The following is a 15,446-nucleotide window of genomic DNA, read 5'->3' on the forward strand; positions in this document are numbered from 1 at the left end:
CCGAGAATTAGGCCGATCTATTCACAGCCTGGCTAAGCTTGTTCTAGTTTTTCTAGGCTGCAGGCCTTTTTCGGGGGCTGGTGCTGTTTGGTGCTGCTCTGCGGAAGTGTAGCCCCTCCAAAGGGCAAGCAGGCCTGTGCAGGGACAGCCCCTGCGGTGGTAGGCTTCAGGCAATTGTTGAGGCCAGCCCTCCTGGATGGCAGGCAGCCCCAGGTCCCTGAGAGCATAGGGCGTGGGGGGGTGGGGGGAGGGGATGAACTGGGAAGCAGAGTTTTCAGCTAGCTAGCGGGCCTGTAAGCTTGCTGTGGTGTGGGGTGTATTCTATGGGGACCCACCCCTTCTTCTCTCCCCTCCCCAGCATGGGCGCAGACCAGGCTCTTCTCCCAGGTTCCCTCTGATGTGGCTTTCCCCTTCCCCACTCCTGGAGTATTGCTCCCTTCCTCTGCGACAGCTTTGTTTTCTAGTCTCCCAGGCAGTCTCTGCCCCATCAACTGGTTTCTAGACCTCCCAAGCAGTTTCCGCTCTGCCCCGCCCCCCTAGCCCGGGGACTAATCTCTGGAGCTCTGGAGCTGAGGTCTCGGTGCCCAGCCCCCACCCAGGCGGAGCCCCCCGGCCCTTTCAGGGACTAACCTTCTGCGGTGAGGTCTTGGTGCCCAGCCCCCCTCCCAGGCGTCCCCGGCCCTTTCTCAGGATTAGCCTTCGGAGCGAGGTCTCGGTGTCAGCCCCCCCAGGCGTCCCCGCTCCTCTCGGACTAACCTTCAGGCGAGGTCTCGGTGCCCAGCCCCCACCCAGGCGTCTCAATTTTTGGTGACTCTGCCCATAGTTCAGATGGTCCGTTGGGTTCTTGATCGGCTTTTCCGTACTCCAACTTACTGCTACACTCTTCTCTGCATCTGGAGATTCCTCCGGTTCGTTTGATCTTCCCCCGGTAGGTGACTTTCCAGGTGCGGGATCCCTTTCTCCTCCGCAGTTCCCTTTCGGGAGCCCCGTCTCGCTCGGATTCGCCTTCTCTCACTCTCCTCTTTTCTCCTGTTCTGCCCAATAATGTCACGATTTTCTTGCCGTTATTGGAGTTTAGGTTCTTCTGCCAGCGATTGGTTGCTGTTCTGTGTGAGTCATTTATTCTGTAGACGTGCTTTTTTTGTTGTGTTTGTGGGAGAGGGCAAGCATGTCTTCCTACTCCTCCGCCATCTTGTCCTCTCTCCAAAAAATAAATATTTACACATATACACAAAGAAGTTTGGTGCACTGAAGACCACACATTGAATGTGTGTTATGGGTAATGCCATATTAGGGTTATGTAAAAATAATTTTATAAGAGATATGAATAAGGGAAAATAAATTGATCCAATAACAATGAACATTTAAAGGACAGTGAGGAAAGTGCTAAAGACATGGGTGACCAACACAAATTTTAAGGCTTTTCTAATAATGCCAGTGAGTGAAAGAACATTGTTAGGTGATACTCACTTGGCTAACAGGTTACTATTTCTGAAAATATTCCCCAGAGCCAGTGTCATGTCTCTGTTTCTCAGGCTGTAGATGAAAGGGTTCAGCATGGGGGTGACCACTGTGTACATCATGGGAGCAATGATGTCTTTGTCATGGGACTGGCCTGATGAGGAAAAGTACACTGCCATCATTGTCCCATAGAATAGAGACACCACAGAGAGGTGGGAGCCACAGGTGGACAAGGCTTTGCAGATCCCTCCAGTAGAGGGGACCCTTAGGATAGAGAAACCAATGCAGCCATAAGAGACCAGGATGCCACTCAATGGCAAAATGAGAAATGCAAACCCTAGAGTGAATATGACCATATCATTGAGAGAGGTGTCTGAGCAGGACAGCTTAATCAGGGCAGCGAGGTCACAGAAGAAATGGGGGATGATATTGTCATCACAGAAGGACAGTTGAGCCAGGAGGAGGGTGTGGATCAGGGCAATGGCACAGGAGAGGAGCCAGGATCCAGCCAGCAGACACAGACACAGTCCTCCCTCATGATGATGCTATAGCGCAGAGGGTGACAAATGGCCACATACCTGTCATAGGCCATCACTGCAAGAAGGAGATTATCAGTGCAACCAAAAAATAGGAAAAAAAAAGTCTGTGTTACACACCCTGCATAGGGAATGGATTGATCCTGAGTCTGCATGTTCATCAGCATCTTAGGGACAGTGACTGATGAAAAGCAAACATCAGAATAGGCCAGGTGGCTGAGGAAGAAGTACATGGGAGTGTGGAGGTGAGGGTCCAGCCTGATGAGGAGGATGATGAGCAGGTTCCCCAGCACTGTGATCAGATACATTCCCAGGAACAGGGCAAAGAACATGCCCTGCTGATTGGCCCGGATGAGGAGCCCCTGGAGGAGGAACTCAGACATTGTGCTCTCATTCTTCCTCTTCATGCTGCTTTTCTCTGCTCTGGGAATGCAGAGAAATCAGAAATTCCAGGAACTTGGAAGTACTGAGCATATCAGTTACCATGTGGTCACATGGATTCTCAGAGTAACTCTGTCTCATACAGGTCTCACTTCACTGCACTCACACACTGATGCTTCATCCAGTCTTGTGAGAGCAACACAATTTGATTTGTCTGAACACGGACTCTGTCACATGGAGAAAGTGTAGGATTTTAATCAATACCTTCAGTTGAAATAAGGAACATATCATTCTCTTTTTTACATGATAGACAGTAGAGAGGGAGTAATAAATAAGACACAGTACCTTCCATGACTCTACTGTCGGACTGCTTATGTGTCTGTGTCTCTCTAACACACACAAACACACACACACACACACACACCAACCACCCAACCACTTAAAGCATTATTTGGAAGATTATTTTACCATGTACAAAATGAAGTTCTCAACACAAAATCTTATTTTTATCATTAGAAATAATGTAAGAAATACAAAAGAAAGAACAAAGTATGAAAGAAATAAAGATGGAATGTAAGAGAAAGAGGAAGAAATGAAGAGGAAGGAAGGTAGGAAGCAAGGAAGGGAGGCAGAGGGAGGAAGAAAGGAAGGAAAAGATAAACATGATGAAAGTTTCTCAAAAAATTTGATAGAATTTCCATATGATTAATGAATTTTCCTTCTGCTTATATACACAGAATAATTGAAACATGGGACAAAGATGTATTTATACACCCATATTTTTAACAGCATTATTCACAGAAGCCAAATGACAGAAAACAAACATGTCTTATAGCTAATGACTGTGGTCTATACATACAGTGGAATATTAGTCAGAGTTAAAAAAGAAATAAATCCTGATGTAGCCACAATATGAATGAACCTTGAAGACATTATGCTAAGTAAATTCATGCACTCACAAAATTTTAAATACTGTAAGATTCCATTTGTGTGAGATTAATAGAAGAGTCAAATTAATAGAGACAAAAAATGGAATGGTCACTACCAGGGGGTGGTGTGGGGAGGAAAAGGAGGAGCTATTTTTCAGTGAGTACAGAATTCACATTTGGGAAGATAAAAAATTCTGGAGGTGGATGGTGGTGACAGTTCTACCACAATATGAATTACTAAGTGCCACAAAATGTACACAAAAATTATTGAATTGCTACATTTGTATCATATATTTTATCACAATAAAATTTTTAAGTTAGAAAATATATCAAAGGAGTCAATATATACTGACTAAAAATAGCAATCAAAACAAGAGTGACCACAAAATTAAATAAATCAGCTCATTATTTGGGCAAGATGAATAAGCAGACACCAGGAACTAAAGATGACAGAGATACAGGAGGCCATCAAGCAAGATCAAGTAGCTTCCTGAAAATGTGTGTTTACTTTAGAGGTCTAGCTCTCACATCGAGAAAACAGTAAAAACCCAGACCACGGACACCACTTGAAGATTAGAAGGTCCACAGCACCTGACTCATTGTATTTTTAAAATTTTTTCCAAGAAATAACTTCCTTCATATCTGCCATTGTCTCTCTATCCCCTTCCATCACCAGGGTTTTAAAATGGCTCAGTTCTGAGCATACAGGCAAAGTGAGGGACATGTGAATTTGCCCAGTGAGGTGACCAGATAGCTGAGATATTACAGATGCTGTAGGACCAAGGACTTATACAAGAATTCACAGTTGTCTCATTAACTAGACAAGGTTCCAAAACTGATCCCACGCTTTTCCCCAGAGTGGAAATTTGGAAGTCATTAAACATCAATGAGGAACCTTGTGAGAAGTTCAGTAGCCTTCAAACCATCTGGACAGAGTGCCACCAACTTAGCATAAAGAGGACTTTGTTGCCTGTTCATGTCTAGAGCTGAGACAAAGGAAGACTCAGGCTGTGAGGCTGTCTGACCAGGCCCTCACATGGCCCTCTCTGCTCTGCTCTACAGCCATCCAAAGAAAGGATAAGGAGATTGTGAGTGTGTTATACACAGAAATAGACACTCCAAATGACACACAGTGATGCAAAAACAAAACCCCAAGTGCTGTTTTTTGGCCCTTTCCAACCTATGCTCATCCTAGTCAGAAATGAGGTTTGTATGTATTCATACCAACTAAGTTACAACTTTAAAATGGAATCCTCTGGAGTTCCCAACCTGGCCCAGTAGAAACAATTCTGACTAGGAACCATGTGGTTGTGGGTTCTAGCCCTGGTCTTGCTCACTTGGTTAAGGATCCAGCTGTGGTGTAGGTCACAGATATGGCTCAGATCTGTCATTGCTATGGCTTTGGCATAGGCCAGCAGCTACAGCTCTGATTAGACTCCTAGCCTGGGAACATCCATATGCTGTGGGTGTGGCTCTAAAAGGACAAAAGACAAAACAAATTAAATTTTAAAAAATAATAAAATGGAATCTTTTGTCAATCAAAATTTAAAAAACACAAAAAAAAGAACACTTCTACACTGTTGGTGGAGATGTACAATGATGTGGCCATTACGGAAAACAGTATGGAGATTCCCCAAGACATTGAAAATATAACTACCACATGATAGAGTAATTCCACTTCTGGGTGTAGACCAGAAAGAACTGGAATCAGAATCTCAGAGATGTATCAACTCTCCCATGTGCATTGCAGCTCTATGCACAATAGATAAGCTATGGAAACAAGCCACAGGTCGATCAAAAGATGAATGGATAAATTGGCATATACAAACAATGTTTTATAATTTGGTCTTAAAAAATGGAAATCCTGTCATTCCTGACAAGACGGATGAAACAGAGAATATTATGCTAAGTGAAATAAGGACAAACATTGCATAATTTCACTTTGAGAAACTCATAGAAGCAGAGAATAAATGTCTATCACCAAGGGCTAGGAGGGAAGGAGAAATGCAGTGTGGTTATTTAATTGAAATAAAACTTCAGTTATTCAAGAAGAATTAGTTCTAGAGACCTGCTCTACAGCATAATGCCTAGAGTCAAAATGACTATACTGTGTACCTAAAAATTCCTTAAAAGAGTAGATCTCATGTTAAGTTTTCTTACCACATAAAAAGGACACAAGCACATTTTGAGAGACAGATATGTTGATGACCTTCATTGTGGTGGTAGTTTCACAAGTGTGTGCACATGTCCAAACTCCTCCAATTACATACATTAAATATGTGCAGAATTTGTATATCAATTACACCTCACAAGATGTTTTAAACAAATATGCAAAGACCACATCCAGTAACCCATGCAACTCACAAACCATACACACTCACACACACAGAAACTCCACTACACACAATGAGAAACATGTGTGGTCAAACCTGACACACCAATGACATAAAAAGAACCAACATGCACACAGAAACCTAAGCACACACACATACTGTGGATTTCCAGCCTCCATTGTCTATTATTGGCACTGTATAATAAGGCTTTTAACAACCATGGAAATGAACTATAGCTGTGTTGTCTAATACAGCAGCACCAGTCTCCTGTGATTGCTGGAGTTTTGAAATATAGCTAGTGTAAATGAGAAACACACATGTTCATTTCAGGTCATTTTAGTTAATTTTCATGTTATAGCCACTTGAGACTGGTAGCACCATGTACATCAGTGTGTGAATCAGTCACTAAAAACACATGGTTATAGGAATATCATAAACACATTTTCTCTATCTCTTTTTACTAGACCTCACATCAGTGCACACATCTAGGCAAAGTGATGGTTCCCTACCTTGCTTTGATCTCCACTGCTCCAGGCTACTAACTGAGGACACATCTCTTATGTCTCCATGGCCTGAGGATATTTAGCACCTGCTCTCCTGTTTACAAGAAGGAGAACAATGAACAGGGAAGATCTGCATTTACCAGCAAAACTGAGACACAAGGGAACACCCCCCCAAACTTCTGGTTAGAGAAGAATAAAACAGAGTTAATTGCCCAATTTCTCGCCTTCCTCTTGAGATTGATCCAGTGCAGGGACCAAAACAGGAGTCCCAGAAGATGTCTCTAATGTCAGTGACACATTGGCCTCCCTTCTGCCTGCTCATGAGGAAAAGGAGAGTCCATGAACACCCTGGAACTTTGAAGAACCCATAATTAAATCTGCCACTCTGTACACTGCAGAAAGGACCAAACAGTAGGACCAGCGCTTGAGATCCCACACCACTGACCCTGAATGTGTTGGAGCTTACTTCCCATTACCATCATTTATTCCATACATATGAAACCACAAAATACCCAGAAAAGCCAAAGCCATCTTGAGCAAAATGGACAAAACTGTAGGCATCACACTTCCTGAGTACAACCTATAGTACAAACCTTTAGAAATCAGCATAGTATGTTACTGGCATTAAAATAACCAAATAAAAAGAATGGAACAGAATATGGAGCCCAGAAATAATCCCACGCATATATGCTCAACTGATTTTGACAAGGGAGCCAAAAACACAAAATGGGGAAGTTAGTCTCTGCAATAAATGGTGCTAAGAACCTGGATGTCCACACACAAGAGAATGAAAGTGAATCCCCATCAGTGAAAATTGTCTATGCCATCCCATTATGGGAACAAAAATGTTTAACAACTTCATTCGCAACAATGTGGCCATAGCTAGCTATTCAAATACATCTTACATTTCACAGCCATGTTCCAACAACATGGATGGATATAGCAACTATTATGCTCTATGAAATAAGACAGAGAGACAATGATTAATATCACAGTATCTCACATTTACCTGGAGTCTAAAAATCAAAAGAATAATCAACTAAATAAAATGAAAACAGGCTCATAAATACGGAGAAGAAACCAGTGGTTGCCAGAGGGGATGGTGTCTGGGGGAGAGGGATGAGATAGGTGATGTGGATGAAGAGGAACAAACCTCCAGCCATAAAATAAAGAAATCTTGGGATGCAATGTACAGCATAAGGTATATGATCAATTATACTTTTAGAGATAGATAGATACTAGATGAATAATTATGATGTTCATTTCATAATGTATGAAAATGTCAAATCACCACATAATACCCTGAAACTAACATAATATTGTTTGTGAATTATATTTCACACAGCACCTGGATAGACTTGAACCATGGACCCTCAGATTAAAAGTCTGATGCTCTACTGACTGAGATACACAGGCCCTGAAAATTATATTTCAATAAGGAATTTAGTAAAGGATTGGTGCTAGAATAGTCCACAAACTATCATTCATAACGCTGAAAATTTTTATGAACATTTGGGTCCTAGGATAAGGACTTTGCCCATATATCTTAAATAATACCAAAACAAGCCTTACATTCCCAGATTTTTTCAAAAATTGCACAACTTCATTAAGAATTTGTGTTCTTTGGAGTTCCTTTTGTGGCTTGGCAGGTTACAAACCTGTTCAGTATCTATGAAGATGCAGGTCAAACCCTGGCCTTACTCATTGGGATAAGGATCTGGTGTTTCAGTAGGCTGCATTGTAGGCAGCATATATGGTTCATATCCCCTGTTGCTCTGGCTGTGGTGTTAGCTGGAAGCTGCAGCTCTGTTTCTATGCCTAGACTGGGACTTCCATATGCCACAGGTGCAGCCTGAAAATTAAAAAAAACAAAACTTTTTTCCAATTACAAGTGATTTTATCATTGATAAGTTGCTTAAGGTGATTGCCAGCTTCTCTAAAATAACTTACAGTTTTAACCTTTTTAGTTAACTAAGTATCATTTGGTAGATATTTTGAAACTATATAACCATGACACTTTTCACTCACTATATCTAATATCTACTGATGATTCCTATATGGAAAAAAAAAAAGCTATTGCAAATGTGGTGGCCAAATGGTGATTTTAAAATTTGATGATTTCCTCTATGTTGATTGGTTGTATTCTACTATAGGAAGGAACTTCCCCTTATCCACATTAATTCATTTTTATTTTCACTGATTTGTTTATATCATCACAGACTCATTAATTCTTAATTATACTCTGAGTTGTAAGCAATTACAGATATTAATTATGAAGTTCTAATTATCCAGATTTAGCCAATGGGAGCCCCTTACAGCCGGCTTCATATCTCCTTGATTAACTGAGCAGTTTTTATTTTCAAGCTCAGCAATATTTCCCTGGTCTTGTTGTTTCCAGGGCCCAGCCCTACAATCAGCCATTTGTCCCAGTACGTTTGGTTCCTGTTAGAAGACACTGATATTCAAAAAGCAAATTTTGCATTATGTGTGTTTGTTACTTATAAGGCTTCTAGATGATCTCAGAGAATACAGCCAGGAAATATATATAAAAGAAAAACAGGATAAAGAAACAAGGAATAAGCAAACTAAAGGAATGGTTACCCATAAGTGGTGGGTCAGGAGTGGGGCAGAAGGATTGGTAGATGGGGACCAGACTGATATTGATATATAATTTCAATTGGTTTATACATATTACAAACCATGAGTTCAAACTGGTATTATCAATTCTAGTTTGACACCATAGAGTTCTTTCTAGCCTCTCTTTTTCCAAATACATTGCACTTTTCCCCCACTCAGGAGTCATTCTCTTTTCCAGGACAAGTTTACTTATTTACTAAATCTTTGCAAACATGTAATATCAGAAACTTGAACTGAAACCACTGTTAATGACAAACTAATTTACCTCAAAAATTTGCTTACCAAAAAGTGTGCTTACCAAAAAATGTGCTTTCATTATTCTGAGAGTAGTTTATAAACTAAATTCACTGTTCAATAACATCTTAATTATTTTCCCTATTAGTCTGATTATGGTATTTACTCAAAATATAACCAGGTTCATTTTTTTGTTTTATTCTATTTTGTTTTTTTCCATCACCTTCTTTTTATTTTTTAGTGGTGAAGATAACATAGTCAAAATTATACAAATAAATATACTCATCTCTTCATTTTTCTATCCTATTCCCACCCCAACCCCTAGAGATAAGCTGTCCCTTTAGTTTCAAATTTATTCCTTTTGTGTTTCTTCTTGCTCAGTGGGAAGATGTATGTATATATTAATTTCCCTTATTTTTGACATAGGAAGTAGCTTGCTATGCATGCTCTTTTATGCATTGCTTTTTTCTATTTAATGATATACCATGGAAAATCTTCCATATTGATTCATAGGTATCTTTGTCATTATTTATTCATAGCTGTGAAGTACTCAATTGCATTGATGTTCCATAGTTACTCGTTGGAGGCCTGGAATAACATAGCAGTGATGTATATACTAAATTCTAACTAATGTGTTCCTCAGATGCTTAAAATGGTAAATTTCATGTTGGGTAGCACATTATAGCACAATAAAAACTTTTTAAGAAAAATCAAGACATCATCTCTACATAAAACACAGAAAATAATAATAAGTATGAATAATAAGTTAATTGAAGGAATATGAAATATCAAAATATATATTTAATTAAGCAAAAAGGATAAAGAAAAACAAGTATAAATATGAAATCAGATGTCTCAATTAGAAAATGTATACAAATATGGAAACATAAATTCAAATAAATTCTGTTTATATTGGATGTAAATAAATCAAATTCTCCAGAAAAACAATTATGGTTAACCAACATAAAAAGATCAAAACCCAACTTTACACTGCTAAGAATGAACACTTTCCAGATAAAAGGACATAAGGAAGTTACTTGTGTTGGAAAAGAAATACATGTAAACATTCACTAAAAGAAAGCTGGTATTTCTAAACTAATACCAGAGGAAGTAAATGAGATGAAAGCGTAGGAGCCATGGCTAATAGAAATCTCCACTCACTATACATGCAAAAGTGTGCTGTTCAGTGAATAAGAAAATGCTCCCTATCATAGGAAAGCAATGCTTTGTAGAATTTATCAATTTTGATAATGTAATTATGCCCTTCATGGATGATTTCAATCCACCAGCATTGTGTCACTGACTGTGAGTTGAAAAGAGATGTTCACAATTACCTTGAAGCCAATGCAAGCCAATTTCAGCACATTTTACAGAGAAGAATCAGTCAACGATAAGCAGAACATGATGATAAATAGGTGTGTTATCAATAAACTAGTATAAAAATATATATGTAAAAACAGATATATCTAAAAGGAGAAAAAGAAAAAAAAAACAGAGTCATAATTGCGTGACATACTTTATATAGGATTTTTTCAGATATTTTATGAGAGATGATGAAAAGCAAAAAAAAAAAAATTAAGGCTAAGTGATATTGCAAGGGTTCCAAAAATGGCAGAAGAGTAGGGGGATGTGCTCGCCCTCTACCACAAACACAACAAAAAAAAGACATCTACATATAAAATGATTCACACAGAACAACAACTGAATGCTAGCAGAAGAACTTAAACCTCCAAAAATTGTGAGAACCTCTTGACATAACTGGGTAAAATAACAGAAAAGAGGAGAGAGAGAGAAAAGGGGAATTAGGACTGGACTGGCACTCCCAAGAGGGAACTTTGAAGGAGAAAGGGAACCCATGTGTTGGAAAGTCACCTAACTGACTGAAAGTTCAACTGAGTTTGAGGGATCTCTAGACTCCAAGAAAGGTGCAGCAGCAGGTCTGAGATCTAAAAAGAAGAGAGAGGAGAGAGATGACAACATAGCGGAGGAGTAGGGGGACACGCTCGCCCTCTCCCACAGACACAACAAAAAAAGCACATCTACAGAATAAATGACTCGCACAGAACAGCAACCAATTGTTGGCAGAAGAACCTAAACTCCAATAATGGCAAGAAGTTCGTGACATTACTGGGCAGAACGGGAGAAAAGAGGAGAATGAGAGAAGGTGAATCCGAGCAGGGGACGGGCACTCCCGAAAGGGAACTTCGGAGGAGAAAGGGATCCCGCACCCTGGAAAGTCACCTACTCAGGGGAAAGATCAAACAAACTGGAGCAATTTCCAGATGCAGAGAAGAGTGTAGCAGTAAGTTGGAGTACGGAAAAGCCGATCAAGAACCGAACGGACCATCTGAACTACGGGCACAGTCACCAAAAATTGAGACACCTGGGTGGGGGCTGGGCACTGAGACCTCGCCTCCGAACGTTAGTCCACGAGAAAGGGCCAGGGGAAGCCTGGGTGGGGGCTGGCCACCATGAACTCGCCTCCAAAGGTTAGTCCCCTGGCTGGGGGTGCGGGGCAGAGCGGAAACTGCTTGGGAGGTCTGGAAACCATTTGACGGGGCAGAGACTGCCTGGGAGACTAGAAAACAAAGCTGTCGTAGAGGAAGGGAGCAATACTCTAGGGGCGGGGAAGTGGAAAGCTGCATCAGAGGGAACCTGGGAGAAGAGCCTGGTCTGCGCCCATGCTGGGGAGGGGAGAGAAGAAGGGGTGGGTCCCCATAGAATACCCCCTACACCACAGTAAGCTTACAGGCCCGCTAGCTAGCAGAAAGCTGTGCTTCCCAGTGCATCCCCTCCCCCCACCCCACCACCCCCTATGCTCTCGCCGGACCTGGGGTGCCTGCCATCCAGGAGGGCTGGCCTCAACAATTGCCTGAAGCCTACCACCACAGGGGCTATTCCTGCATAGGCCTGCTTGCCGTTTGGAGGGGCTACACTTCCGCAGAGCAGCACCAAACACCACCAGCCCCTGAGAAAAGGCCTGCAGCCCAGAAAAGCTAGAACAAGTCTAGCCAGGCCATGAATAGATCTGCCTAATTCTCGGACAGTTTTTCTGAGTCGGGCTGCCCTGGGGAGGAGCTCTTTGGTTTCCAATGGCCCTGCTACCCACCCAAGCCCCCAGGGGGTGCCCTAGTGGATCAGCGGCATAGGACTGCCAGCCCAGGCAGGACCCCCTGCAGCCCAGAAAAGCTGCAACAAGCTTGGCTGAGCTGGGAAAAGATCTCACATGGTCTTTCTGAGTCGGGCTGCCCTGGGGAGGAGCCTCTTGGGTTTCCAGTGGCCCTGCTACCCGCTGAAGCCCTTAGGGGTGACCCACTCCCACGGAATAGCTGCTCAGCACCACCGGCCCCCTAAAAGAGCCCCTGCAGCTCAGAAAAACTGCAACAAGCTTGGCCAGACTGGAAAATATCCACCTACATTCTCAGGCCGTCCTTCTGAGTTGAGCTGCCCTAGGGAAGAGCCTCTTAGTTTCTCAGAGACTCAGATAGCTGCTCCAGCCCCCAGGGGGTGCTGCACTCCTGAGGAACAGCTGCCCAACACCGCCAACCCCCTGCAAGAACCCCACAGCCTAAAAACACCAGAGAAAGCTCTGCATGGCCAAGTGAAATCTGCTACCATCGTGGTGTGGATGTCCCAGTCCTGTCTGCCCTCAGGAAGCCCTCCTTTGCTTCAAAGAAACACTGTTAGCCCCATCAACACTCCAGAAAAGCCACACTGCCTCAAAAAAGATTGACCAACAACGCCAGCCCTCAGGAAATATTCCACGGCAGTGACAAGGCAAACACTGCCCGATCACGGAGAGTACAACTCCCTCAGGAGAAAGAAAACAACAAGCAAGATGAAGAAGCTGAGAAACCACTCCCAGTCAATCAACAGGAGAACTCACCTAAAACAGTCAACAATGAAACAGACCTCTGCAGTCTGACAGACCTGGAGTTCAAAAGAGAAATAGTGAAAATACTGAAGGACTTAAGAGAATATATGAACAGTAATGCAGATACCCTCAGAAAGGAACAAGAAAATATAAGGAGGGGTCAAGAAAAACTAGAACACTCATTGGCAGAGATGCAAACTGAACTAAGGGCAGTAAAAACCAGAATGAATAATGCAGAAGAAGGAATCAGTGATATGGAAGATAGAATAATGGAAATCACTCAATCTGGTCAACAGACAGAAAACCGAATCAAAAAACTGGAAAGCAATATAAGAGACCTATTGGATAACATAAAGCGGGCCAATCTACGCATAATAGGAATTCCAGAAGGAGTAGAAAAAAATAAGGGGATGGAAAATATATTTGAAGAAATTATTGCTGGAAACTTCCCAAATCTAAAGGATACTGGATTCAAGATACAAGAATCACAGAGGGCCCCAAACAAACTGAACCCAAACAGACCCACACCAAGACACATCATAATAAAAATGGCAAAAGTCAGTGATAAAGAGAGGATCCTCAAGGCAGCAAGAGAAAAACAGAATGTAACCTACAAGGGAACCCCCATAAGATTATCAGCTGATTTCTCTACAGAAACACTACAGGCCAGGAGGGAATGGCAAGAGATATTTAAAGTGCTCAAAGGAAAAAATATGCAACCTAGAATACTCTATCCAGCAAGAATATCATTTAAAATAGAAGGGGAAATAAAAATGTTTTCCAACAAAAAAAACTTAAAGAATACAGCAACACAAAACCCAGGTTAAAGGAAATATTGAAAGGGCTTCTCTAAACCAAAAAGAAAGGAAGGAAAGGGAAGAAAAAAGAAAAGAAAAAAAAGAAGAAGAAGAGGAAGAACTAGGACTGAGGAAACCACAATCAGAGAGAAGTCACTCAAATAAGCCAGCATACAGATTTAATCATGAACATGCTTCAAACAAAATAAAATTAAAAAAAGAAAAAGGAGTCAAAAAACCATAAAATGTGGGCAAGGGATGTTAGAAAGTACATAACCCTTTTTGTTTGTTTGTATGTTTATCTTCTTAATATTAATATATTAATGAAGTGTTTGAACTTACAGGACCATCAGGCTAAAACACGCAATTATGGGAAGGGGTTAGCATACTTAAAAAACAGGGCAATCATAAGCCAAAACCAAATATTGCATCTGCAAAAAATGAAAAAAAAAATACACTCAAGCAGATAATAACAGGAGACCATCCAAAAAAAAAAAAAAGAAAGGAAGAATGGAGAACCATAGATCCAACTGGAACATGAGGTACAAATGTCAATAAATAATCATCTATCCATTATCACCTTAAATGTCAATGGACTGAACGCCCCAATCAAAAGACACAGAGTGGCTCAGTGGATAAAAATGCAAAAACCTTCAATATGCTGCCTACAAGAAACTCACCTTAGGACAAAGGATACATATAGATTGAAAGTGAAAGGGTGGGGAAAAATATTTCACACCAATAGACATGACAGAAAAGCAGGAGTTGCAACACTCATATCAGACAAAATAGACTTTAAAACAAAAGCATAAAGAAAAAAGAAGGACACTACTTAATGATTAAGGGATCCATCCAAGGAGAGGATGTTACTATCATCAACATATATGCCCCAAATACAGAAGCACCCAGATACATACAACAAATATTAATAGACATAAAGGGAGATATTGATGAGAATAAAATCATAGTAGGAGACCTTAATACCCCCTCACATCAATGGACAGATCTTCTAGACAGAAAACCAATAAAGCAACAGAGATCCTAAAGGAAACAATAGAGAAGTTGGACTGAATTGATATCTTCAGGACACTACATCCAAAAAAATCAGAAGACACATTCTTCTCAAATGCTCGTGGAACATTCTCAAGAGTCAACCACATATGGGGACACAAAGCTAACCTCAATAAATTTAGGAGCATAGAAATTATCTCAAGTATCTTCAATGACCACAATGCCATGAAATTAGAAATCAACCCTGGGAAAAGGAAAGAGAAAAACCTACTACATGGAAACTAAACAACATGCTACTAAAAAACCAATGGGTCAATGAGGAAATCAAGAAGGAAATTAAAAACTACCTTGAAACAAATGATAATGAAGACACAACCTCTCAAAATCTATGGGATGCTGCGAAAGCAGTGCTCAGAGGGAAATTTAGAGCAATACAGGCCTTTTTCAAAAAAGAAGAAAGATCCCAAATTGACATTTTAACCCTCCACCTAAACGAATTAGAAAAAGAACAAAAAAGTCCTAAAGTCAGAAGAAGGAAGGAAATTATAAAGATCAAAGAAGAAATCCATAATATAGAGATTCAAAAAGCAAGAGAGAAAATTAAAAAAACCAAGAGCTGGTTCATTGTTAAGGGAAACAAAATTGACAACCCCCTGGCCAAACTCACTAAAGAGAAGAGAAAGAACCCAAATAACCAAAATTATAAATGAAAAAGGAGAAATCACAACGGATACAGCAGAAATACAAAAA

General features: G+C 40.9%; 2 pseudogenes; both read right to left on the bottom strand.

Annotated features, from left to right (window-relative positions):
* LOC110258964 overlaps window positions 1-15,446 on the bottom strand; it is a 49,494-nt pseudogene that overhangs the window by 19,864 nt on the left and 14,184 nt on the right.
* LOC110258962 lies at window positions 1,163-2,921 on the bottom strand (annotated as a pseudogene).

This window comes from Sus scrofa, unplaced genomic scaffold (assembly GCF_000003025.6).
Source record: "Sus scrofa isolate TJ Tabasco breed Duroc unplaced genomic scaffold, Sscrofa11.1 Contig59, whole genome shotgun sequence".
Classification (NCBI taxonomy): domain Eukaryota; kingdom Metazoa; phylum Chordata; class Mammalia; order Artiodactyla; family Suidae; genus Sus; species Sus scrofa.